Source organism: Lithobates pipiens, unplaced genomic scaffold (assembly GCF_037356315.1).
Source record: "Lithobates pipiens isolate NorthernLeopardFrog02 unplaced genomic scaffold, aLitPip1_a1.2 Scaffold_16, whole genome shotgun sequence".
Classification (NCBI taxonomy): domain Eukaryota; kingdom Metazoa; phylum Chordata; class Amphibia; order Anura; family Ranidae; genus Lithobates; species Lithobates pipiens.
The window spans coordinates 335,512,104-335,539,014 of NW_027507748.1; positions in this window are offsets into that span (position 1 = coordinate 335,512,104).

Below are 26,911 nucleotides of genomic sequence, written 5' to 3' on the forward strand. Positions count from 1 at the left end.
CAAAACAGGGTGGGTGAAACGATTGAGAAAAACAAATATAATCACTATATGCAAAAACTATGAGTAAGCTAGGCAGTAGATGGTGATAAGTAATTTTCACCAGCAATGCTGCATTTAGGGGATGCACATTTTAGTTCAACATGTGCTCTAATAGCTGGTTCCTTCTTTCAGTCTTTAAGATGGAGTCTCGGTTTTCAAGATACTCCTGTTTTTCTTCCTTAGACTAAAGAATGATGGGAACTTTTGTTAAAAGTGAACAGTTTCTAGTTTCTGCAAAACTGTAAATTTATGATCAGCACCATCTTGTGGTAAAATTTGATATTGCAGGCTAGAGATAGGTTGAACACTACACTGTTCAATTTGTACCAGAACTCTCAAACATCGCAAAAGTTCGGACCCAAACCGTAAACCCTATAAGACTCAAACTTGAAAAATCAAAAGTGCCCATTTTGAAGGCTTTTATGAAAGTTATTGGCCATAGAAAGGATATGGGGACCCGGGTACTGCTGCGGGGGAAAATGTGCAAATGCAAACATTTAAAAAAAAACAAAGATTGTTCTTAAAGGAGTAGTGATTTTAATGATGCTTAAAGTGTAACAATAACAATGAAAAATTCCTTTAAATATAGTGCCTGGGGGGTCCTCTTAGTCTGTCTGTAAAGTGGCACATCTGTACCGTGTAGATAACCTGCTGCAGCAAAACTGACATTTACAAAGAAAATAAAATTACATTTAAATTGATTTTGCAAACTTTCTTTATTTAGTAAACAATGGCATGGGGAGTCTGTATAATGAGGTCACATTTTAGTGCCCTTGGAACAGGATTAGAGGCACCATAGTGAGTTTTTTTATGTGAAGAACCAAACTATATTACACTCAGTCCAGGATCAACAATTTTTTTTAGATAAAGTCTGGTGTCTCTTTTGCAGACTTTGGATAGAACTAACAGAAGTAGAAAAATTGGGCTTTGGGTGTTGGTGGTGCCTTCACACTGTAACCCTATAGAGGTACTCTTGATAAAAGCAAGAATTGGCCTTACTGTAAAAAATGTTAATTATATGCCTCAGTCAAACAGTTGCGGAAAACTTGGTCTTTGGGGGTTGGTGGTGCTGTCACCCTGTAACCTTCTAGAGGTATTCTTAATGAAAGTAAGAATTTGCCTTACTGTAAAAAATGTAAATGTTATGCCCCGGTCAAACAGTTCTGGAAAAATTAGGCTTTGGGTGTTGGTGGTGCCTTCATCCTTTACTCTTGATGAAAGCAAAAATTGGCCTTAATCCCGTACTCTTCATGAAAGCCAAAATTGGCCTTGCTGTCAAAAATTTTAATTTGACACCTGTCAGGTAACTGGTCAGAGGCCAAAGTGCTGAGAGGGCTTATTTTGCGACTGAGTGTAGGGCACCCCTGAAGGTGGTGACAGAAAGAGCTATGCCCAAAGAAGCAGGGGTTGCCAGCTGCAAAAGGCTGAAGTGATGAGATGTCTGCTGGATGGTGGCTGGATGAGTAGGATGCACTGCTGGGCAGCAGACCCTCAGATTTACCAGATGAGACTTGGCAGAAGGGAGAGCTGGAATCAGGGTCAGGAGCCAGGCCAGTAATTATACATGGAATATCAGCCAGGGGTAAGGCGGCAAGCAGGGTCAAGAGTAAGCCGGGGTCATACACTGGTAATCAGGGAGCAGCGTAGTCCAAAGAGCAAGCCAAAGGTCATATACGGATCAGCAGGCAAAAGCAGAGTCAATGGAGCAAGCCAAGGGTCAAAGCCAGGAATGGAGACAAGACAGGTCAAAGGCAAGCTGGGTTTGTAACAGGAAATCCAATAACATCAGGGACAGGAACTCAGGAACACATGGAAGAACTGAAGATCATCCAACAATTAGTGGATCACACTGCTGGCTTCAAATAGGCCACTGGGTGCCAGAATCTCTCACGCATTGCATGCATCTTGGTGCACGCGTTTGCATTGGCGAATGCCTAAATGCCCACGTTATGCGATTCCGTTTGGCATTAGTGGATATGCCAGTTCCTCTGCGAAACCAATCGCTGACCACGCCCCTGTCACACAGTTGTGAAAAAATTGTTCTCTGGGTATTTGTGGTGCCTTTACCCTGTAACTTTCTAAAGGTACTCTCGATGAAGGCAAGAATTGGCCTTCATTGTAAAAAATTTAAATCGGACATCCTTGTTATACAGTTGCAGAAAAATTGGACTTTGGGTGTTGGTGGTGCCTTTATCCTAGTACCTCTATAGCAGGGGTCTCAAACTGGCGGATCTCCAGCTGTTGCAAAACTACAAGTCCCATCATGCCTCTGCCTGTGGAAGTCATGCTTGTAACTGTCAGCCTTGCAATGCAAACATCCTGCTGACCTACCCGCAAATTCCGATGTTTGCCAAACGGGTGAACAGGAGAAGTTTGGGCCAAACTTATGCTTGGCTTGAACTGTTTGCCCATCTCTACTCCTAGCAATGCTAATGCCACTTATGTGTCAATCTCTGACTGTGCATGTTGCTTGACTACCTGTTAAAGTTTTGCCTTAACGTCTATATAACTAACTGCTTTGTAGGGATGAGCTTCGAGTTCAAAACAAACTCATGTTCGACTCGAACATTGCCTGTTCGCCTGTTTGGCGAACAGCGAACAATTTGGGGTGTTCGCGGCAAATTCGAAAAGCTGCGGAACACCCTGTACAAGTCTATCAGAGAAATCTAAAGTGCTAATTGTAAAGGCTAATATACAAGTTACTGCCCTAAAAAATGTTTGGGGACCTGGGTCCTGCCCCAGGGGACATGTATCAATGCAAACAAAAAGTTTTAAAAATAGCCGTTTTTTTGGGAGCAGTGATTTTAATAATGATTAAAGTGAAACAATAAAAGTAATATTCTTTTAAATTTTGGACCTGGGGGGTGTGTATAGTATGCCTGTGAAGGGGCGCATGTTTTCCGTTCTTAGAACTCTCCCTGCACAAGGTGTAGTTTCTGCAGGAGAGCGCCCCCCTCCTGAACTGTACCAGGCAACATGTCCTCAACATTGGGAAGATGCTTTGGGGTCCCCCCCAAAGCACCATGTCCCCATGTTGATGAGGACAAGGGCCTCTTCCCCACAACCCTGTCCAGTGGTTGTGGGGGTCTGTGGGCAGGGGGCTTATCAGAATCTGGAAGCCCCCTTTAACAAGGGGACCCCCAGATTCCACCCCCCTGTTTGAAATGGTAAGGGGGTACAAACGGACCCCTACCATTTCACAAAGAAAGTGTAAAAAATAGGTAAATAAAACAAACACACTTTTGAAAAAGTCCTTTATTAAAAATAAAAAAATAAAAAAAGATTCCAGCGGTGGTAATCCACTCTTGCTATCCAGTGACGGATGATCATCTCTCCGGGGTCCAGCAATGGCTGATCTGATCCAGCGACGGGTGGTCTCTCCCTCCAGTCCAGCGCAGTGCAGTCCATCCATCCTTCCTCTGTCTCCACTGGCGGAGACACTGCGGGATCCGGTAGCCTGATATTTCTTATATGAGGAGGGTGGGGTCACCCGTCACCTGACCCCGCCCCCCTCTGACACTAACGGAAACCTGCATTACATCAGAGGGGGGCAGGCTCACCCATACGTCATTGGAGAAGCCAGGCTTCCCCACTTGCGTCACAGGGGGCGAGGTCAGGTGATGGGTGGCCCTGCCCTCCTCATATAAGAAATGTCAGGCTGCCGGGATCCCGCAGTGTCTCTGCCAGTGGAGACAGAGGAAGGATGGATGGACTGCTCTGCGCTGGACTGGAAGGAGAGATCCCCCATCACTGGATCAGATCAGCCATCGCTGGACCCCAGAGAGATGATCATCTGTCACTGGATAGCAAGAGTGGATTACCACAGCTGAAATCTTTTTTTATTTTTTTTATTTTTAATAAAGGACTTTTTCAAAAGTGTGTTTGTCTTATTTAACTATTTTTTACACTTTCTTTGTGAAATGGTAGGGGTACTTTTGTACCCCCCCCTACCATTTCAAACAGGGGGACCTGGGATTTGGGGGTTCCCTTGTTAAAGGGGGCTTCCAGATTCTGATAAGCCCCCTGCCCACAGACCCCCACAACCACCGTCCAGGGTTGTGGGAATGAGGCCCTTGTCCTCATCAACATGGGGACATGGTGCTTTGGGGGGGACCCCAAAGCATCATCCCAATGTTGAGGGCATGTGGCCTGGTACGGTTCAGGAGGCGGCCGCTCTCTCGTGCAAGGATAAAGGGTCTGGTATGGATTTTTAGGGGGAACTCCACGTCATTTTTTTTTCATTTGATGCGGGGTTCCCCTTAATATTCATACCAGACCTGAAGGGGGAAACCCACTTTTTTTTTTTTTTTTTTTTTATCAATGCCTTTCAATGAGTGTTCTCTGTATTACGGGAGTCGACAATTCATTATAGCCGTAAGTGATTTTAACCACTTCAGCTCCGGACCAATAAACACCTTAAGGACCAGAGGTCTTTTTGCAATTTCGCACTGCGCTGCTTTAACTGGTAATTGCGCGGTCATGCAATATTGCACCCAAACGAAATTTGCGTCCTTTTCTTCCCACAAATAGAGCTTTCTTTTGATGGTATTTGATTGCCTCTGCGATTTTTTTTTTTTTGCGATATAAATGGAAAAAGAGCGAAAATTTTGAAAAAAAAAGATATTTTCTTCTTTTTGTTATAAGAAAAATCGAATAAACTAAATTTTAGTCATACATTGAGGGCAAAATTTATTCAGCCACATGTCTTTAGTAAAAAAAATGTCAATAAGCGTATATTTTTTGGTTTGCGCAAAAGTTATAGCGTCTACAAACTAGAGTACATTTTCTGGAATTTACACAGCTTTTAATTTATGACTGCCGATCTCATTTCTTGAGGTGCTAAAATGGCAGGGCAGTACAAATCCCCCCCAAATGACCCCATTTTGGAAAGTAGACACCCCAAGGAAATTGCTGATGGGTATGTTGAGCCCATTGAATATTTATTTTTTTTGTCCTAAGGGATTGAATAATGACAAAAAAAAAAAATAAAATTTTTTTTTACAAAAAGTTGTCACTAAATGATATATTGCTCACACATGCCATGGTTATATGTGGAATTGCACCCCAAAATATATTCCGCTACTTCTCCCGAGTATGGGGATACCACATGTGTGGGACTTTTTGGGAGTCTAGTCGCGCACGGCACCCCGAAAACCAATCACCACCTTCAGGATTTCTAAGGGTGCAAATTTTTGATTTAACTCCTCACTACCTATCACAGTTTCGAAGGCCATAAAATGCCAAAATAGCACAAAACCCCCCAAAATGACCCCATTTTGGAAAGTAGACACCCCAAGCTATTTACTGAGAGGCATGTTGAGTCCATGGAATATTTTATATTTTGCCACAAGTTGCGGGAATATTACAAACTTTTTTTTTTGCACCAAGTTGTCACTAAATGATATATTGCTCACACATGCTATGGGCATATGTGAAATGACACCCCAAAATACATTCTGCTGCTTCTCCTAAGTACGGGGATACCACATGTGTGGGACTTTTTGGGAGTCTAGTCGCGCACGGCACCCCGAAAACCAATCACCACCTTCAGGATTTCTAAGGGTGCAAATTTTTGATTTAACTCCTCACTACCTATCACAGTTTTGAAGGCCATAAAATGCCAAAATAGCACAAAACCCCCCCAAATGACCCCATTTTGGAAAGTAGACACCCCAAGCTATTTACTGAGAGGCATGTTGAGTCCATGGAATATTTTATATTTTGCCAAAAGTTGTGGGAATATTACAAACTTTTTTTTTTGCACAAAGTTGTCACTAAATGATATATTGCTCACACATGCTATGGGCAGAAGTCAAATTACACCCGAAAATAAATTCTGCTGCTTCTCCCGAGTACGGGGATACCACATGTGGGGGACTTTTTGGGAGCCTAGCCACGTACGGGACCCCGAAAACCAAGCACTGCCTTCCGGATTATATATAAAAAACAAACTAACCAGAGTCACCCGTAACACTTATACGGTGATCAGTGGTGAAAGGGTTAACTAGGGGCAATCAGGGGGTTCAAATTTTTATTAGGTAGTATATGGGGGTCCCTGGCGCTATATAAAAACCTGACGGGGAACCTAAATAACTAACTGGCTAACCAGCGTCACCAGTGACACTTATACTGTGATCGCTGGTGAAAGGGGGTGAAAGGGTTAACTAGCAGCAATCAGGGGGTTAAAACCATTATTGGGTAGTATATCGGGGTACCTAGCACTATAAAAACCTGGCGGTGAACCTAAAAAAATAACTAGCTACCTAGCGACACTAGCGACACTGATGCAGCGTTCAGAAAAATTATCGCTTAGTGACACTGGCAAAAGGGGGTGAAAGGGTTAACTAGCAGAAATCAGGGGGTTAAAACCATTATTGGGTAGTATATCGGGGTACCTAGCGCTATAAAAACCTGGCGGTGAACCTAAAAAAATAACTAGCTACCTAGCGACTGTAGCGACACTAATGCAGCGATCAGAAAAACGATCGCTTAGTGACACTGGCAAAAGGGGGTGAAAGGGTTAACTAGCGGCAATCAGGGGGTTAAAACCATTATTGGGTAGTATATCGGGGTACCTAGCGATATAAAAACCTGGCGGTGAACCTAAAAAAATAACTAGCTACCTAGCGACACATGCAGCGATCAGAAAAATGATCGCTTAGTGACACTGGCAAAAGGGGGTGAAAGGGTTAACTAGCGGCAATCAGGGGGTTAAAACCATTATTGGGTAGTATATCGGGGTACCTAGCGCTATAAAAACCTGGCGGTGAACCTAAAAAAATAACTAGCTACCTAGCGACTGTAGCGACACTAATGCAGCGATCAGAAAAATGATCGCTTAGTGACACTGGCAAAAGGGGGTGAAAGGGTTAACTAGCGGCAATCAGGGGGTTAAAACCATTATTGGGTAGTATATCGGGGTACCTAGCGATATAAAAACCTGGCGGTGAACCTAAAAAAATAACTAGCTACCTAGCGACACATGCAGCGATCAGAAAAATGATCGCTTAGTGACACTGGCAAAAGGGGGTGAAAGGGTTAACTCTAGGGGCAATCAGGGGGTTAAATCTTTATTGGGGGGTGATAGGGGGCTACCCTGGACTTAACACTAACTGTCCTGACAGTTTTTACTGTCACAACTGACACTGAATGCATTGATCAGTAAAGAAATGATCAATGCAATCAGTGACACTGTGACTGGGGGGGGGGGGGGGCGGGGGGGGATCGGGGGGCGATCGGGGGGGGGGATCGGGGGGGGGGATCGGGGGGGGTTTGTGTGCCTGTGTGTACCTACATGTCAGTGTAGTGTTGGTGCACACTTACTATTAGTCTTCTCCTCGTAGTCCGGTCAAAAAGACCGCCCCGAGGAGAATGACATCACTTCCTCCTTCCTGTGTAAACAATACACAGGGGAGGAAGCTTCTCACTGGCCAGGAGCGATCCAGAGGGGGTGGCCGAAAACCAACAGCCATCCCCTCATCACGGAGCGCTCCTGGACCGAATCGGACCGCCGTAAACAGCGGGAGGGGGTCCGATCGGACCCCCCACCCGTGGAAGGCAATCACGTAAATCTACGTGATTGTGCCTGCCTGTGCCATTGTGCTGACGTACAATGGCAATACGGCGGTCCTGAAGTGGTTAAATGACTTTTTTTCCTGCAGAAATGACACTTTGTGCAGGGACAGTTCTAAGCACCGGAAACATGCTCTCCTTCACAGGCATACTATACACACCCCCCAGGTATGAAATTTAAAGGAATATTACACTTTTATTGTTAACCACTACAATACAGGGCCCTTTCACCCCCTTCCTTCCCAGCCCAATTTTCAGCTTTCATCGCTCTTACACTTTCAATGACAATTGCGAGGTCATGCTACACTGTATCCAAATAAATTTTTATCATTTTGTTTGCACAAATAGAGCTTTATTTTGGTGGTATTTATTCACGACTCCGTTTTTTATTTTTTGCAATATAATCGCAAAAAAAGTGGAAATTTGGAAAAAAAACAATATTTTCTTTTTTCTATTTTAAAAGAAATCCAATAAAATCAAATTTTTGTCATAAATTTAAGCCAAAATGTATTCTGCTACATGTTTTTGGTAAAAAAAATTCAGTTAAGTGTATAATAATTGGTTTGTGTGATCACATATGCACGCAAATGATCATGTACATATGTGTGCAGGTGATCACGTACATATGTGTGCAGATAATCATTGGAACATGTGATTTTAGTGGGACATATGTGGGGGACATGTGTTTTTTTATTTGGGGACATGTGTGTTTTGGGGACATGTGTGGTGACATGTGTATTGTGGTGACATGTGTGTTTACACTGTAGGTTTATACTAGACTGGTAATCAGTTAGGACACGGCCGTCATGTGATCAGGAGGGCCAATCACAGAGCCCTCCTAACGATCCGAGATGCGCCGTGTCCGGGTGACACGAGCACATCGGGATCCCCCTCCTTCTGAAGGACATTCCTGAACGTCCAGTCAGAAGGAGGCGGCTCCCACCCGGCCGTATATGTACATTGGCCGGGTGGGAAGTGGTTAAAGTCACTGCTCCCGAAAAAACTTCAGTTTTTAAAGCTTTTTTTGCATTGATACATGTCCCCAAACACTTTTTAGGACAATAACTTGAATATTAGCCTTTAAAATTAGCACTTTAGATTTTGAACGTTTGAGTCCCATAGACTTTAATAGGGTTCTAAAGTTCACACAAAGTTTAGGTCTGTTTGTCAGTTCTGGTGTGAACCGAACTGGGGGGTGTTCGGTTCATCCTTACTGCTGTGCCTTCAGGATCAAAAGAAGATAGCAATCTCTATTTGAGAGTTACAAGATAGTTTTATTTTTTTATAATTTTATTAGAGAAAAAGAAGTACAATAATGAAAAACACTTTATGGAAAGAAACAGGTTTCTCTCAGGTTATCAGTCAGATTTAACATAAAGAGCATTTATAAGGCATGGAAAGATGATCAAAAATGAAATCAGTGTTATAAACAAATGTAACAACCAGAGGTCCCTCTGGTGAGACTCATTAATAAAGAGATAAACAGCATCCTTCATTACTAATCCTAAACATATTACTCTAATCTACATTATCTAGAGTAGAATAGGAGCATATTTTAACATCTCAACACATAAATGTTACGAAAATGATAATGTATTAGTAATAGTGATGAGAGGGGAAGGGAACAGGGCTTAGGGGAATAACCGATAACCGATTGTTTAGGTACCAGAGAGTACAACCACAGAAACTATCAGATAAAAAAAAATACATCAAAAGGTAAAAATAAGACTAAAGAATAAAAAGAAAGGGTTGGGGAAAGAATAGAGAAGAAGCAGAGAGATAGAAGAGAGTCAACCAAGGGCTGACAAATACTGTATCCAAGGTACAATGTTTTGTCAAATTTAGTTGTGTTATTATGGAGGATGCAGATAAGTTTGTCATTAACCATAATCCAGTAACATTTTCTTTTAACATAGTCAAGTGGTACCACTACAAGATCATTTTTATTTGGTACTTGTTATGCATATATCACCACTTCAAAAAAGTGAGTTTTTTCACATACTTTTCATCATTGAATGCTTTTCTGTCCTAAGATGTTAAATACATTTTTTCCAAGTCCAGTCCTTGGTGGACACCAACAAGTCATCTGAGCACTCTGCAAAGAAGCACAAGGGAGATAATTACTGCTCATCTTGTAATCTATTACTAATTACCAAAGCTGTATTTCTATATGTAAATCTGAAAAGCGTGCACTGTTTAGGGACATCTGGGATTAGCTTTGAAACTGAACACTCTAGACAACAGTAAATCCTGTTTCCCTTTTAAAAACAAACATTGTAACACTGACAGGAAAGTCAGACAGACTGATTAGTAAAGGAGAACACAGACCAATTAATAAGACTTGTTTATAGTGCATGTGAGTGGCAGTATGTAAGTACTCTATTGAAAGCACTAACCACTGGCAAGCAAAAGACACAAGACTGATCTTGCTGAGTAGGCGGATAACAGGTCGTGTCCATTCCACTTATGCAGAGCGGGCACGGACACAACCTGCTTTCCTCTATGGGCAGTTGGAAGGAATGGACTGTCTGTCCGTTTACATCCGACTGTCATCCGATCTGATCCATCACATGGGTTAGGGAACGGATCCCCCATCCATCTGTTTTTAGTGGATAAGATTAGATCGGATGTCAGAGGTGTCACGTGTCCGTTGACACTCACTTCTCCATAGAAGGCAATGGATGGTCCAATCGGGTCTGCCTAAAAAAACTGACCGGTGGACCAAATCGGTCCGCCTGTGTGAAAGGGGTCTTAGTCTTTGCCATCCAATAAGAGATATGTCACTGTGAAGAGGCAATTACTTACTGTACATGTGTAAGATAGTTAGTTTGGTAAACAACAGGCTTTACATGAAAACAAAGGGAGGGGATAGGGCTACAGCAGTGATTGCATTGCTTTGCTAATGAAAGATTTAACTACCCCATGCTCCTCACCTCATTAGCTGCACATTGATTTCAACATATTACAAATGAAGACATTGTTTAGAAGATAAATCTCTCAGTAGCAAAGAGATTGTACCATTGAGAGAGTACCATTCAGTGTAGTCATAGCCAGAGTTCAGTCCCATCTGAGAATCCAAAATATTACTATGCAGTATGTAATATTTACTTAAAGAGAAACTCCACTTTTGTGGAAAAAAATATCAAATAAATAAAAAATAATATAGTGTATACAATTGCGCCACAAGTCATATTCTAAATGAATGTTATAAAAAAAATACCTTTCCTACTCTAAATTCTATGATTTACTGCTGTCAAGCAGGCTTATGAATCGCTATCCACCGAACTTATCGCCCAGAATGAAAGTCTCCCTCCAAATGTGGAAGCTAATCACTAATACAGGCATCGTAGATGCTAAGACTAAGGACATCCAGCACCTTATTATGAGCCTTCAATTATTAATACCCAACCTAAATATTAAACATTGGGATTCTAAGGGCATAGCTAACATTTCTGACTTAAACGTTGGCCCCATTACTAAGACCTTCAGATCACTTCAAATTGAATATAACCTAGAACCTAAAGATCAGTACGCTTATACTCAAATTTAGCACCTATTAGCCTCTACAATAGACACATCCATCGCTATACCTTGGGAGATGTTAATGTATTTAATAATCCCAATACTTCTATTAAAGGTATATCCCTGTTTTATGTTTTCTTCAGCAGAAAAACGTGCTTAGTAAAACCCCCTCCTTCAGAACATGGGAGATAGATCTACAGAACTCTTGGACACTGGCTCAATGGAAACACGTAATTTTATCTGTTTATAAAGCCACCAAGAGTGCAAATCTGTGGGAGTTGTTCCAAAAACTTCTGTTGAGATGGTACTTAACCACCACTAGGCTGGCTGGCTTTGATCCACATGAGTCCCCGCCTTGTTGGAGACAATGTGGGCAAAGAGGCTCACTGAAACATATCTTTTGGACCTGTCCAAAGCTGAGAAACTACTGGTCGAAAATTTTGAACCTTATACGTAGCATAACTAGCTCCTGAATACCACATGAACCGAGCCTCGCAATTCTATCTTTAAGGATATACACTATCATCCCCTACTACAGAAATGTTGTATCCCAAATTCTTTTAAGCGCACGTTTAGAAGTAGCGAGGAGATGGAAAACCCGGAACCCCCACATTTTATATATGTAGTTAGAACTACCAACCTACATATTACCTACGAAGTTATGTTCTTGGCATCTCAAAATAAACTTGGGTCTAAATATAAGACATGGGAACCATGGACAGATTGGTATGAAAGTAACAGACTTTTGCTGTAGTCTCTCTCCGTGTCCTGGGAGTAGAATGTAGTATAAACGTCACATCCACTTTCTTTGAGTTCATTTTCTATTCCTTTTTCTTCTCTTTGTTAAATTTACATTGTCTGGTGTAAGTGTTAACGCAACATTTAATCATAACTAGAGCGAGTATTAAATTGAGATAACTTCAATTGTTGACCGTATTGGATTATAAGGATAAATCTGTATTATGGTATGTACTGAAAAAGCCTACGATGAGGCCTCGTCCTCCGGATGCAGTGTGTTCCCCTGAGGGCGTCTAGAGGCGAGACTTCGCTACTATACATGGTTCCTTTTTATTGAATATTAGGTTCAATACTGGAACAATCTTTTTTTTCTTTCTTGCATGTATTATTCACCATTCTGATGTAATTGTACCTTTAAGTGTGTACTATAAATATTTCTAATAAAAATTTAATGAGAAAAAAAATACCTTTCCTTTTCAATCTGCAGCCACTCTAATTTTCTAAAAATGCAATGGAATATGGCTACCTGGAGTTGTTCCACCCCCAGAAACATAATGTCCTGCTTGCGTGATTGGCTCACTAATTTTCCCAGAAGTCTGCCTAGGATACAAGTCAGATTTCAGTCATCCCCTGCAACAAAAATGTCATTTTTGGTGAGATACTCACAGTAGGAATATGTATAAAGGGATGCAGGCCCAGCATATTTCCTCATTAGTGCTCTGTAGCTGCACAGCTGATGGATAATTAGACCCACTCAGAGTAGATGCGCAGAGGAACAAACAGGGATTTCTTTAGAATAACAACAGCCAGGAATCTGCAACATAGGTTGTTAAAGTCCTTGCGATGTACATACTGTAGATCACCCAAAAGTGGAGTTACGCTTTAACCACATGTCTATCAGTGCATTTTTTTAAATCTTCACTCACATGCTAAAATCAGTTTTTTTATGCCAGCCTCAAACAAGTATACATTTTCTGAAAGCAGAGACCCTGGTGAATAAAATGGTGGTAGTTGCAGTTTTTTATGTTGCACACTATATGCATAGCCATTTATCAAATGTATATTTTTAGAAAAAAATACACTAAAATTAATTTTAGTGCAAACAAACACAACGCTATACACAAATTGTTGGTGAAATACAGAGAAGTAATAACTAAATTTTTTGGGAGAAAAAATATATCTTTCTCTTCTTGCTTCACCCATTGGACAGGCACTAATTATGTAACTCCAGTGTCTGTGTGCTTGTGTTACATTGCCCCAGCACCTGGCTCCTTTCCCAACATCTGTAAGATGCTGGGACTGTAAGCTGTACAACTGCAGTCAGTATAAAATTGCTAGAAAACAAGTAAAATAGTTTTTTTGCAGAAGACCTTGCTAGTTAAACTTTACTTCTGCTTTTAAGCCTGTAATAAGCTAATCAGGATTTAAAAAAAGGTATCGCCAGGACAATGGAACAAGAATTTAATATAGAAGAAGGTTTGTATTTAGAACCAAGGTACTATGGCTTTAAATATCCCTTTTGACAGAAAAACTGATACAAAATAAATCAGATATGCAGAGATGAAATGTTCTTTGGGAAAACTGCAGAGGTCATAAGCTACTATACTTTATTATTCACTTTCTAGTGAAAGCTACTTTATATATACACTGATTAATTTACTATAAATATACTATATATTTCTTACTGGCAGAAAGCCCTCTGACAATGAGAATGGATACAAACAAAAAGCTGTATTTCGGAGGAGATTGTAAAACCAAGAAAAATTCTAAAACACTCAAAAACGGAAACACAATACACAGTTATTTGAGTAAAATAGAGCATTTTTTCACATTATTATGCCACTGTTAACTTACAGCATATAAAACTGTTTAAACTACCTTTCTTTAAAACTGCCTTTCATAAAATTACTGCTTCTCATTTTTAGTGCTCTCCTCTATCCCTTGGTAGAATAACAATAATTAAATATATATATTAGATTATTGATTGCCTGCAATCATTACCTTTCCTTAGCGTGGTCCCTTGATGAAATGAAGTACAGTCTGGTTTTGTCCAAGGGAGTGATTTTGTATTCCAAGCACTAGGAGCATTAAATCACAATCCATTTTAGTCAAAAAAGTACTTAAAAGTCCTGTACAAATAAAGTGGATTTTTTTTTTTAAATATGTAAATGATATGGATTTATGAAAGAAAATGGTATTACTTCTTTATTCCCATCTCACTGACCTTCAAATATGCTGAAGCATTAAAAACTGCTGTATCTTGCTTTACAGTATTTTAAAACATTTTTACATAAGCACTCTTAAAGGTATTTTAGCTTCACAGATGCCTTTCCCTTTTTTGGCTACATTATGGTTAATGTTAAAAAAAAATTGTAAACATTTGTAGAAATACTTGTGCTATTTCACGTGAAGACCTAGTGATTACACTCCTGCAAGATGAGAAAATAATAAGGAGTGAATCAGACAATTCAATTCAACAAGTTGATTTTTTTTAAAAGGTGAATTTTCATAGCCTGAAATGTGGGTGCCAGTGGGTGCAAGTATTGCAGTCTCATGGTGGCACTGCTGAAGGAACCAGGAATTGTGGAGGACATCCAAGCCATGGATAATGCCATAATAGACTCTCACATTATTGAGGTATGCCTGGGCCATTACATTATCTTAGTCAGGATTGGGACAGGACATTGTTTATTTTGAACTGTATGCTGCATTATATTCAGTAAAATTATATTAACCATTATGAGCCTGGTCTGAAGTTACTCAAAGGGATGCATCTGGCATATTCCAAAAAACCTGGGTCTTTAAAGCACAACGTGGTATTATAATTATTGTACAGGATTTATATAGCACCAACAGTTCGCATCCCGCTTTACAACATGAGGGGAGACAGTATAGTTACAATACAATTCAATACAAGAGGAATCCGACGGCTCTGTTCCTTAGAGCTTACAATCAAAGAGGGAGGGCCAAGTAATACAAAAGTATAAAAGTACAGTCGTTAGATGTTAGGGTTTTCAGAGATTGTGTAAAAGCAAACAGATTAGGAGATAATCAGACAGCTTAGAGTAGGGAGTACCATAGGATGGGAGAGGCTCAGGATACGTTCTGGAGGTGGGCATTTGAGGAGGTGACGAGGGAGCTAGAGAGCAGGAAGTCTTGGGAGGATCAAAGAGACAATTAGGTTGGTATTTTGAGACTAGGCTAGTGATGAAGCTGGGGCTGAGTTGTGGATGGCTTTTTAAGTTGTTGTTAGTATTTAGAATTTATTTATTGGGTGAGTGGAAGCCAGTGGAGGGAAAGAAAGAGAGAAATAGCAGACATGGAGTGGTTGGTAAGGTGGATGAGCCCTATCAGCAGCATTCATAATGGACTGAAGGGGGGTTAGCCTATGAAAAGGTAAGCCAATGAAAAGGGAATTGCAATAGTCGAGGCAAGAGATGACCTGTTAGTAAATTAGAAGCTTTGTAGTGTCATTGGTTAGAAAGGGGCATTTTTGGAGATGTTGCGGAGGTTGAGGCGGAAAGATTTGGACAGTGATTGGATGTGGGGCCCAAAGGATAGTTCAGAGTCCAGGATTACACCTAGAACCTTGGCATGCAGGGATGGGCCGATAGTTGTGCCATCAATCTTGACAGAGAAATCAGGGGAAGGGGCTCGTGGGGCAGGAAAAATTATGCGCTGGGTTTTGGATAGAGTTTGAGGAAGTGGTGCGATATCCAGGCGCATTTGTCTGTTAGTAAATTAGTGATATGCGAGGAGACTGAAGGAGTGAGTTGAGGGGTAGAGAGATAAATTTGGGTGTTGTCCACGTAGAGATGGTATTGGAAGTCATGGGAGGCTATAAGCTGACCCAGGGAAGAATATGAAAGGTCCAAGAACAGAACCTTGGGGGGGCTCTGACAGAGAAAGGGAGAGGAGGAAGTAGAATTGTAAGTAATGTTAAAGGTGCGGTCGGTGTTAGAAGTTTTCTTTAATCTAATATCTAATATTTATATCTTCTAGATATGGTTAAGATGAAATATATGGACTTTTATATTTATGTGAAAAGATACATTTTAATAATAATCTGTGCTTCTCTTTGGAGAACTAACATATAGTATTAATTAGCTCTCACCTTCCCCAATAGGGGAGAAAAAAGGTTTCACATTTTTTTAAGATGCAAAAGTTTGTGTATATGTGAGAATATAAGTTATTTATATTACAATATTTCTTGAATAGGATATTAATAAGACCATTGGGTTTGCAATGAATATAATATACACACTAATTTATGTAGTATTTGATCTAGATGTTTGATGTTTGTATACCTGTAATGCTTTCACACATTGTTTTTGTCCACTCCTCAGGAATGTCAATGCATAGAGACTGAACAACCCCCATCCTTGCGTGAGGGGTGAGAGGGAAGCTATGTCTCATTAGAAGAGTCTGTAGGACAATAAGGCTCAGAGGAACTTTAAATCAGCCCTTTTAAAGATAAAGTGGGGGTCAGATTTTTGTAAAAGCTAGAAACAAAAACACAGTTTGGCAGACTGATTCAGGCTGATTCAGGCAGACATTGAAAGAATCTGACAGAGCTTCACACACACACACAGACACACGTCTGATTACATCTTTAGCTTAAGAATATAATTACATTATTGATGTTAAAAATATATAAATATTGCTAGCTACTCTAGAGCGACCTGAGACTGAAATCAGCATCAGGTATAAAGTAACCTGATGTTACAACCTAGTGTCAGGTGGGGTATAACAATTAATACAAAAAACAAAAAAATACAGCGCTGTGTGATATTGAACCTTACAACTGCATAGATAGTGCCCTAAACAATGAAAATCAATATTGCTAAAAAATATAACTATGAACATAAAAAAAAAATTCTGTAACAAGCAAGCTCACAGTGAAAGAAATTTCGTATTATTCCTTAAGTATCAAAAAAAATGTGATTTTTTTCTCCCAATTTGCACCAATCCACAGAGACAAAAATGCAAATTAGGGTATTACATGAATTACTGTCCAAAAAGTGACTCTAGTGATGATAATCCTGATCAGAAGATGGTGACTTCACACACCCCCCCCCCCCCCATGTGAATGCGCTCACCTCCAACAGTGTGACCGCACACTTAAGTTTGGTACACATAATTAGTTGAACCACTCCTGGGCTCTAAGTGAAACTGGCTCAGCAGGATCCCACAGGAATATCCAGAGAATTTGTCCTCAATTTTAAAACAAGAAAGAGGCTGGGTACTCAGGGTACTCACACATTTTAGGTACTTCCAGCACACCAAACTATAAGAACATTAAACATAGGATTCCTCTCCAAATGTCTTCCAAACTTGTATGTGTCAGCAGCTTGTTCAAACAAGCATGTATCCGAGCTCCTGCACCATCCTGGCCCATTCCCTACATGTGGCGACACAGGGCTAATCAGGTGTCTTCCTCAGGGATATCCATTTGGATGGTGGAGATTACAAGAATATATACTATGCCAGCGGCTATTGAAGTGTAGCCGCGATATGCGCCATTTTGTTGTAGGTGTATTGCAACGATAACCACAGCCATATTAATGAAGCCGCAAGTTGCCACCATAGGCACCATTTTATTGTGGTTTTACCCAAAAGATAAAATACATCCGTGCCCATATAAATAAAAAACACCAGTAACAAAGCTAATTATAAATAATATGGAGAACTTCACTAAATAAATGATGGGGAGGACACATAAGAAGGAAGTCACCTGGGGAGAAATAAATAAATACAATACATATAATACATTCAACAACTAGTAATTACAATAACAGCCCGTTTATAATTCTTCTAATAACAAATATAAATGAAATTAAACGCATCAATAACCCCTATGTAATAATCCGTCTAAATAGTGTCAAATGCATTTGTAAGGTTCAGTATCAAACAGTGCTGCATTTTTTTGTTTTTTGTACATTATTGATGTTATTTTTACATTTTACATTTCGATATTGTTCTTGTAATATTTTGCTATTTTATTATTAATTCAATTTTTGAGTTTTTAAATGAGAACTGAATGGATTTTCTTGGAACTTTCCTTATCAATATAATTTATATAATATCGATATTAATACAGAAATAATAGTATTTTAACAGTGGTGAGCTGTAGCCAGTTTCATTTTGTTTGAATATTGAAAATTTTTAAATTATTTTTCCTTCCGATTAAAGAGAGGCAAGATAAGCAGGACAAGCATTGATTATGCAGTCAAGCTTCCAGAAGAAATAAAAACAGCAAATGAACTATCGGCATCATCGAATGAACCTGGAATCATCAAATCATCAAAATTGGTGAGACGTTTGTGCACGTGTGAGAAAACTCTGATGACACAATTTTCCACCAAGAGAGGGAACACATGTTACATGAAGGAAGTCTGTCCTAAATTGATAAGTAATGCATTTTATTGATGATTTATCTAGTGAGAATAAATTAGAATAAAAAAATCTGTCAACATTTGTTAAAGATGATGAATTATGTTGTTACATGCTCAATGTGAAAAAGAAAAGTGTACTCTGCGCCAAAACTAGCTTAAATGGTGAATAAAACGAATTGTGTTATTCGGTAGGTATACTACTCATGGAACTAATATAATAAAATGTAGAGGGCTCTCTAGAACAAATATTAATTAACTGGGCAAAAGTTGAATAGTTAAATGAAATCAAGCAACTATCATTGGATAAACAAATAAAGTGCAATGTGCCATAAATACTTATATAAACACAGGTGATGAACACAAGTGGTATATACAATATATGGGCAAAAAAGGCCATAGAAGAAAAGAAAGTCCAGGAATCACAAAGAAATCCAAAAGATCATCTGTGTTCAAATTCTTCCAAAAAATTGTGAATATTCCTTTACGACTGATAAAAATACATCCAACGTGCTCCTTATATGTATTCTACTTACCACAGAATGGTGACCCCTTTAATTAAAAAGTAGGTCAGAAAGGCTTTATCTAGATAATGCTTGCTACAATGGTGAAGACTGTGGATGTAGGAAACCCCTCCTCCCCAGAGATCATGGATGAGATATGTGAAAGATAATAGGAAGCAATAGCGTAATCCTGTTTATTTAAAAATTACATGAAGAAGTACCTTAGCCCAGCACTGGGGCTGCAAGCATGTCTGTTGATCGGAAGGTGCCTCGCGGCTAGCACTGGAGGCTGGTGTGCGTTCCACCATCCAGCCTGGAAACAACCAAAGGGAGCAGAAGTGGCGTTAAGTAGTGTGGCCATGTAACCTCTTGACATATGTTTTGTTATTACGTCATCACTCATCAGGAAGTGTTTTTCGTTATTATGCCATCAGGAAGCGTTACATGAAGGAAGTCTGTCCTAAATTGGTAAGTAATTTTATTGATGATTTATCTAGTGAGAGCAAATTAGAATTAAAAAATCTGACAAAATTTGTTAAAGATTATGAATTATGTTACATAGGGGGTTATTTACTAAAGGAAAATTCACTTTGCACTGCAAGTGCACTTGAAAGTACACTGAAAGTGCACTTGGAAGTAAAGTCACTGTAGATCCGAGGGGGGCCGTCCAGGAAAAAAAAAAAACAGCATTTTAGCTTGCACATGATTGGATGATAAAATCAGCAGAGCTTCCCCTCATTTCAGATCTACCGCTTAGATTTAGAGCGACTTTCAGTGCACTTTCAAGTGCACTTGCAGTGCAAAGTGGAGTTTCCTTTCGTAAATAACCCCCATAGTTTCATAGTAGGTGAGGTTGAAAAAAGACAAAAGTCCATCAAGTCCAACCTTTGTGTGTTATTATATGTCAGTATTACATTGTATATCCCTGTATGTTGCGGTCGTTTAGGTGCTTATCTAAAAGTTTCTTGACTACCAATGCCCTCCACTGAGACCACCGCCTGTGTTAGGGAATTCCACATCCTTGCTGCTCTTAAAGTAAAGTACCATCTACGTAGTTTAAGGTTAAACCTCTTTTCTTAAATTATAATTTTAATGAGTGGCCACCAGTGTTTTAAACTGCCTTCTGTGAAAAAGTTTTATCCCTATTGTCCCAGCAGAGAACCCCGGGGGACCCCACTACCCAACCCTGAGCATTCCGAGTACTCCCCATTTATCTCCACCCTCTGAACTCACCCTTGTAGCCAATTTTCAATCCATATACTCACCCTATGGTCCATGCCAATGGACCTTATTTTGTACAGTAAATGTTTATGGGGAACTGTGTCAAATGCTTTTTCAAAATCCAGATACACCACATCTACAGGCCTTCCTTTATCTAGATGGCAACTCACCTCCTCATAGAAGGTTAATAGATTGGTTTGGGAGGAACGATTCTTCATGAATCTATGCTGATTACTGCTAATGATTACTGTTCTCATTACTAAAATCGTGTATATAGTCCCTTATCATATCCTCCAAGAGTGTACATACTATTGATGTTAGGCTAACTGGTCTGTAATTCCCAGGGATGTATTTTGGGCCCTTTTTAAATATTGGTGCTACATTGGCTTTTCTCTAATCAGCTGGTACCATTCCAGTCAGTAGACTGTCAGTAAAAATTAGGAACAATGGTCTGACAATTACTTGACTTGAGTTCCCCAAGTATCCTCGGGTGCAAGCCATCTGGTCCTGGTGATTTATTAATGTTAAGTTTCCCAAGTCTAATTTTAATTTTGTCCTCTGTTAACCATGGATGTGCTTCCTGTGATGTGTTATGAGGATAAACACTGCAGTTTTGGTTACTGAAGCCTCCCGATTCCCTCGTAAAGACTGAGGAGAAGAATAAATTCAATACCTTTGCCATCTCCCCAACCTTTGTAACCAGATGCCCTTCCTCATTCTTTATGGGGCCAATATGGTGTGTCCTCCTTTTTTACTGTTTACACACTTTTTTTGCTCTCCTCCGCTATGTGTTTTTCCTGTTCTAGCTTAGCCGTCCTTATTGCACCCTTATATTTCTTGTTGCATTCTTTATAAAGTCTGAATGCTCATGATGATCCCTCAACCTTGTATTTTTTGAAGGCCTTCTTCTTTGCATTTATATATATATTTTTACATTGGAGTTAATCCATCCAGGACTTTTGTTCGCTCTTTTAAATGTATTACCCAATGGGATGCATTGGCTAATGCCTTTATTTAATATGCTCTTAAAGCAAACCCATCTCTCCTTCGTGTTCCCAAGATGTTATCCCAATTTATGCCTTCTAGCAAGGTTCAGGCTAATATTAAGATACACAAATCAAAATGTACTTTTAAGAGATTCAGCAAACGTGTTAGAAATGTGATAAAGTTACCATATATACTTGTGTATAAGCCGAGTTTTTCATCAAATTTTTTATGCCGAAAAAGCCATCCCTCAGCTTATACTCGAGTGAGGGTCCCACTTACCTGTTCTCCGGTGCAGTGCGGGTGTTCTCTGGTACTCCCGATCATCTGTGGGTGCCTGCAGCCTCTGCGGGTGGTCCAATGACTGCTGATATCACTGCTCTTCTTTTCTCCTGCATGCCTGCAGCCTCTGGGTTGTCTGTGCTGTACTGGGCAAGAAGCTGTCTGCTTCTGTGTGCTGGTACCTGGGGCACACCGCCATCCTTGTCAGATGAATGTCGGATGCAGACGCTCTTCTTCTCCCACTCTTCTCCAAGGCTATGACCAATGACGTACCCTTTACGTAGCCTTTACAGTCTTAACTGTGCTTGATCCCACCCCCTTGCTCCGCCCAAGCATTGCTGAATAAAAGTACCATTATATCTCTGGTCTTGGATATACAGTATGCTTATTTACAGTAATTAGTCTGTTATATTTTATTTTTTATTTTCTTATTAACCCCTATCTGGACCCAATGTTGAGTATGCTGTGTTAGGGCTCATAATATACACACTGTGTTGTGTATACACTGTGTTACTGCATGTGCTATGTTAGTACTTTCCATACATATGCAGTAACGCTGCATATGCAGTAACGGAGCGCATGCAGTAACATCAAATGGATCCCAATACTTCTAATCCTGGACCAAAACAAAAACGCAGGTCATACAAAGCTGGTTTCAAACTTAAGATTGTGTCAAGAGCAGGAGAAATTAATAACAGTATTGCAAGTAGGGAATTTTGTGTTGACAAAAAACAAGTGAGGGAGTGGTGGAAAATGAAAGCTGACTTGGAAAAGATTCCAAAGGCAAAAAAAGCTTGACATGGTTTAATGACTTCATATGGGGCTCTATAGACTGAATTGCATAAATGGGTTATGGAGTGTCATCAAAATGGTTACTGCATAACAGGCATTGGAATTTGCTTCAAATGGCTAAAAATTACAAATTAAAAGCACCAGGCATTGAAAATGTTCTTGCGTCAGCAGGATGGTGTACACGCCTTAATGATTAGGTTTGCCCTATGTTTGCGGCAAAGAACAAAGATTTCACAGAAGTTGCCAAAAGACTTTGATGAAAAAGTGATGTCATTCTATTCATTCATAAAACAAAGAAGGATCCATAACTATGACCTGGGAGATATTGGAAATATGGATTAAACACCTATGACCTTTGTTCTTCAGAGCAACAATAGTAAGAAAAGCCGGAAACACTGTAATCCTTGAAGTGTTGTTTATTGGTAAATCAGAGTGACAATAAAACAATAAAGCACACGTAGCTATGACTAAGGCTTTTGCCGAAAAGCGCCAGCTTTATTGTTTCATTGTCACTCTGATGTACCAATAAACGACACTTCAAGGATTACAGCGTTGCCGGCTTTTCTTACTATTGTTGCATTGGAGTGTGTTAGGACACATTGAGCCTTGGCACCTGTGAGTGGACCTGGTGTATGGATTGAGTTGTCCCCGCAGAGAGCACTGTTACTTTTCTGCTTTGATCTTCAGAGCAACATAACTGTGGCAAGTTTAGGAGACAAAACTATTTTACTCAGAACCACAGGAAATTAAAACAAAATTTCACAATAGTTCTGTCATGTTTGGCTAATAGAACTAAGCTGCGGCCTGTCATTATTTTTAAAAGAAAGACCTTGTTTAAAAAAGTCAAATTCCCAATACGAATTACAGCATATGCACAAATTAAAGGCGGGATGGATGAAGATGGAACAAAAAAATGGCTGGAAAAAATTTGGAACAGACGACCAGGAGCAGCTTCAAAGAAAAAACATCATTGCTAGTATGGGATATGTTCAGAGCCCACAAATATGATGAAAATTGGCAAAGTCTTCTCAAGTTAATTTGACCATTATTCCAGGTTGGCTTGTAACTGTATTGCAGCCCCCAGATGTGTGTTTAAATAAACGTTTCAAAGACCAAAAGATGTGGCATGAATGGATGTTATCTGGTTAAGTCCGACTGACAAAAGTTGGAAATCTAATGAAGCCCGACATAGAATTGATAGTAAAGTGGGTTTGTGGTGCATGGGAAAAGATTTCAGAGGATACAGTGCAACACACCTTCAGGAAATGTAGCATTAGTAATGCTATGGATGGCAGTGAAGATAGTGCTTTAAATGAGAACGACAGCAGTGATGGTGATGACTGCAGACTCTGTGATGATGACAATGTCTATGCTGATAACCTAACACCAGCTAAAGCTGAAGTTCTGTTTGGACATATAGATGATGAGGAGGAATCCAGTTTTGAAGGGTTTTAACTCTTGTGTTTTAGCTTGGTTGCTGATTGAGCTAAGGTTTTTGTCCTTTTAAAGTTATTTTAGTTAAAGTTTTTGACACACTGATATTAGCAGTTCCTAAAAGGAATGTTGTTTGTACAAAAGGGAAAACAAAGACTCAGCAGGATAACAGTGTATGTGTTAATTGTCCAATTTTGACTGAGCGAATAGATGATTTGCAAAGTGCAATTCAAATAAAAGATATTCAGTTGTCAGAATACAGAATTACAGAGTAATGTAAAAAGGATTTGTGTAAATTCTAAAGCACAGTCAAGCAAGAGTTTAGAGATTGATATTAGTGCAGACTCTAAACAGAAGTCTTTTGTACCAGATATGCGATTGATGAACAGGATCATGAAGTTTTGCTTAAAACAAAATTAATAATAGTTTAATTTCAATGATCCTAGCACTACTAGCCCTTGTAATAATTGGAACGCTCATAAGGCATTTATTCAGGGAGTCCTGATTAGATTGAACTCTAGAATATATAGAGCCCGCTCATCTAAAATAACAAACCTCCTCACTGAACTCTGCTTATTAGAGCAAAATAATCAATCAAATCCATCCACGGATCTAGCCACAAAACTATCTAATCTACGATTTAAGCTCAGGGAAATGTACTGCACACAACATGACCAAGCTATGAAAAAGCTCAGACTCAACTACTATGCAAATAATAACAGGGCAGGTAAATTTCTAGCCAATCTTCTAAAAGAACATAGGTCTAGAACAGTAATCCCACATATATTTCATCCTACAACTTCAGCTAAAATACAAAATCCGCAAGCAATAGCAGATGCCTTTGCAGACTAGTATTCAGCACTTTACAATTTAAATGAGGACCCCAACAAATTTAAACCAGTGAAAGAGAACATAGATACATTTCTGGCCAGACTAAAATTACCCTCAATATCTGATATTCAACTTCAGAAACTAAATGCCCCGTTCTCTTCAGCAGAATTAGAAAAAGCCGTACAATCTAACGGATATTATAAAAATGTAAGCCACACATTGATTCCTCATCTACTACCTGTCTTTAACGAAGCTAGGACAACTGGTACCCTCCCCCCAGAAATGCTCAAAGCCTATGTGATTACTCTACCCAAGCCAGGAAAATCCCCAGGCACACCGGCCAATTTTCGCCCCATATCCTTACTAAATGGAGATGTCAAACTGTACGCCAAAACTATAGCAAGTAGACTCTATGACAGGGATATGCAATTAGCGGACATCCAGATGTTGCAGAACTACAAGTCCCATGAGGCATAGCAAGACTCTGACAGCCACAAGCATGACACCCAGAGGCCGAGGCATGATGGGACTTGTAGTTTTGAAACAGCTGGAGGTCCGCTAATTGCATATCCCTGCTCTACGACATTATACCAGAACTGGTGAAACCAGACCAGACAGGGTTTACCAAGGTGTCAAGCATCAGATACGACGAGACGCCTATTAAACATCATTCACCAAGCTGAAAATCTAAAAACACCTTCTCTGCTTCTCTCAATAAACGCAGGGAAGGCGTTTGACAGAGTTCATTGGGGATATATGAAGGCAGTGTTACAAAAATTTGGTCTACCATACTTGTGCTTTACTCAAACCCCTCAGCACAGGTCTTCACCTCAGGGCTGTTGTCCAAAACATTCACAATAACAAATGGAACCCTCCAGGGATGTCCGCTTTCACCATCGATATTCAACTTGTAGATGAAACCCCTGGCGGAGGCCATTAGATCACACCCACACATCTCAGGATTTAGATTCCAACAAAAAGAGCATGTAATTAATCTCTTTGCAGATGATGTCATTCTCCTTTTAACAAACCCTATAGTTTCCCTACCATTCACACATACGATACTGGAACTATTTGGACAACTATCATATTATAAAGTAAATTTTACTAAGTCCCTAATTCTAGATCTAGGGTTAAATCAGCATGCAAGTCAGTATTTAAAACAAAAGTTTCCATACAGCTGGGCGACCAATCATATTCCCTACCTAGGAATCCACCTAACGGCAAAACTGTCACAAAATACAGAAATAAACATGAAAACTCTCCTTCAAGATATAAAGAAGACCCTATCCCATATGGCCACCACTGAATTATCTTGGGCAGGGAAAATAACGTCTTTTAAAATGCTGATCCTCCCCAAAATATTATATACACTCCCAATACCATACAAAACATCCCATTTCCAGGAGTTTATTAAATTACTTATACAATATATTTGGCAAGGAAAAAGAGCTAGATGTTCCCACAGCACGCTTATATTGCACAGAAAGGTAGGAGGAATGGGCCTCCCTGACATTAAAGACTATTATTGGGCATCCATACTGACAAAAATTAAGCACTGGTTTCATGAAAACCCAGATGGGTAAGCATAACCAAAACCCAACATTTGAGTCTCCTATTAAAAGCGGATATATGGAAACCAATTCAATTATCACATGTACCCCCAACAATTAAAACATCTATACTAGCATGGAGACGCCTACTGGCTCAACCACTTCGAGACAACCCGAGCACCAAGATTAGAATCCCAATACAAGCATTAGAAATACTGCTTCCGTACAGCCCTGTTAATAAATGGAAGGAAAATGGTATAGAGTGGATGGACAAACTATTTGCAGAAGGAGTCCTAAAAACATTCAACACTCTACGGGCCACATACAATATCCCACTCACGAGCAGCCTTTTATACAATCAGGTGACCTCCTTCTTGTCCAAATTCCCCCCACCACAAATCAAATTAAATAGCTCAGTGTGGCAATACTACCTATCCCCCGACAATAAAAGTAAAGGTATATCACTTATGTACAACACGCTTCAGCATAAACAAAATTTTACCAAATCCACCACTATCCTGGCATGGGAGAAAGACCTGAACGAAACTTACGATAAAAACAGCGTTACGATACTATAAAGCCATGCAATGTATTAACCACTGGGAACTGACTCAAAAAATACTAACTAAATGGTACAGAACCCCTTATCAGCTAGCCAAAATGTTTCCTACCCACTCTACACTGTGTTGGAGAGAGTGCGGTAACTCAGACACAATATTACACATATTCTGGCAATGCAAAAATCTATTAAGCTACTGGAGGAAAATGTTTAATATACTTGCAGAGATTACTGGAATACTACAAACCCCAAATCCAGTGCTGGCAGTACTCCACCTAGGCATAGATAAATACCCAGCCCATTTCCAAATTGTAGTGATCCACATCTTGGTCACTGCATAATTAGTTATAGCCAGACACTAGAAAAGTATTCTATCCCCAAACCCCTCGGAAGTACTGACCCAAGTCAACCTCAACTACCAATACAAAAGGTTATTAGCCATTAGGAAATCCTCTTGTGTAAACTTTGATGTGAATTGGAAATGTTGGA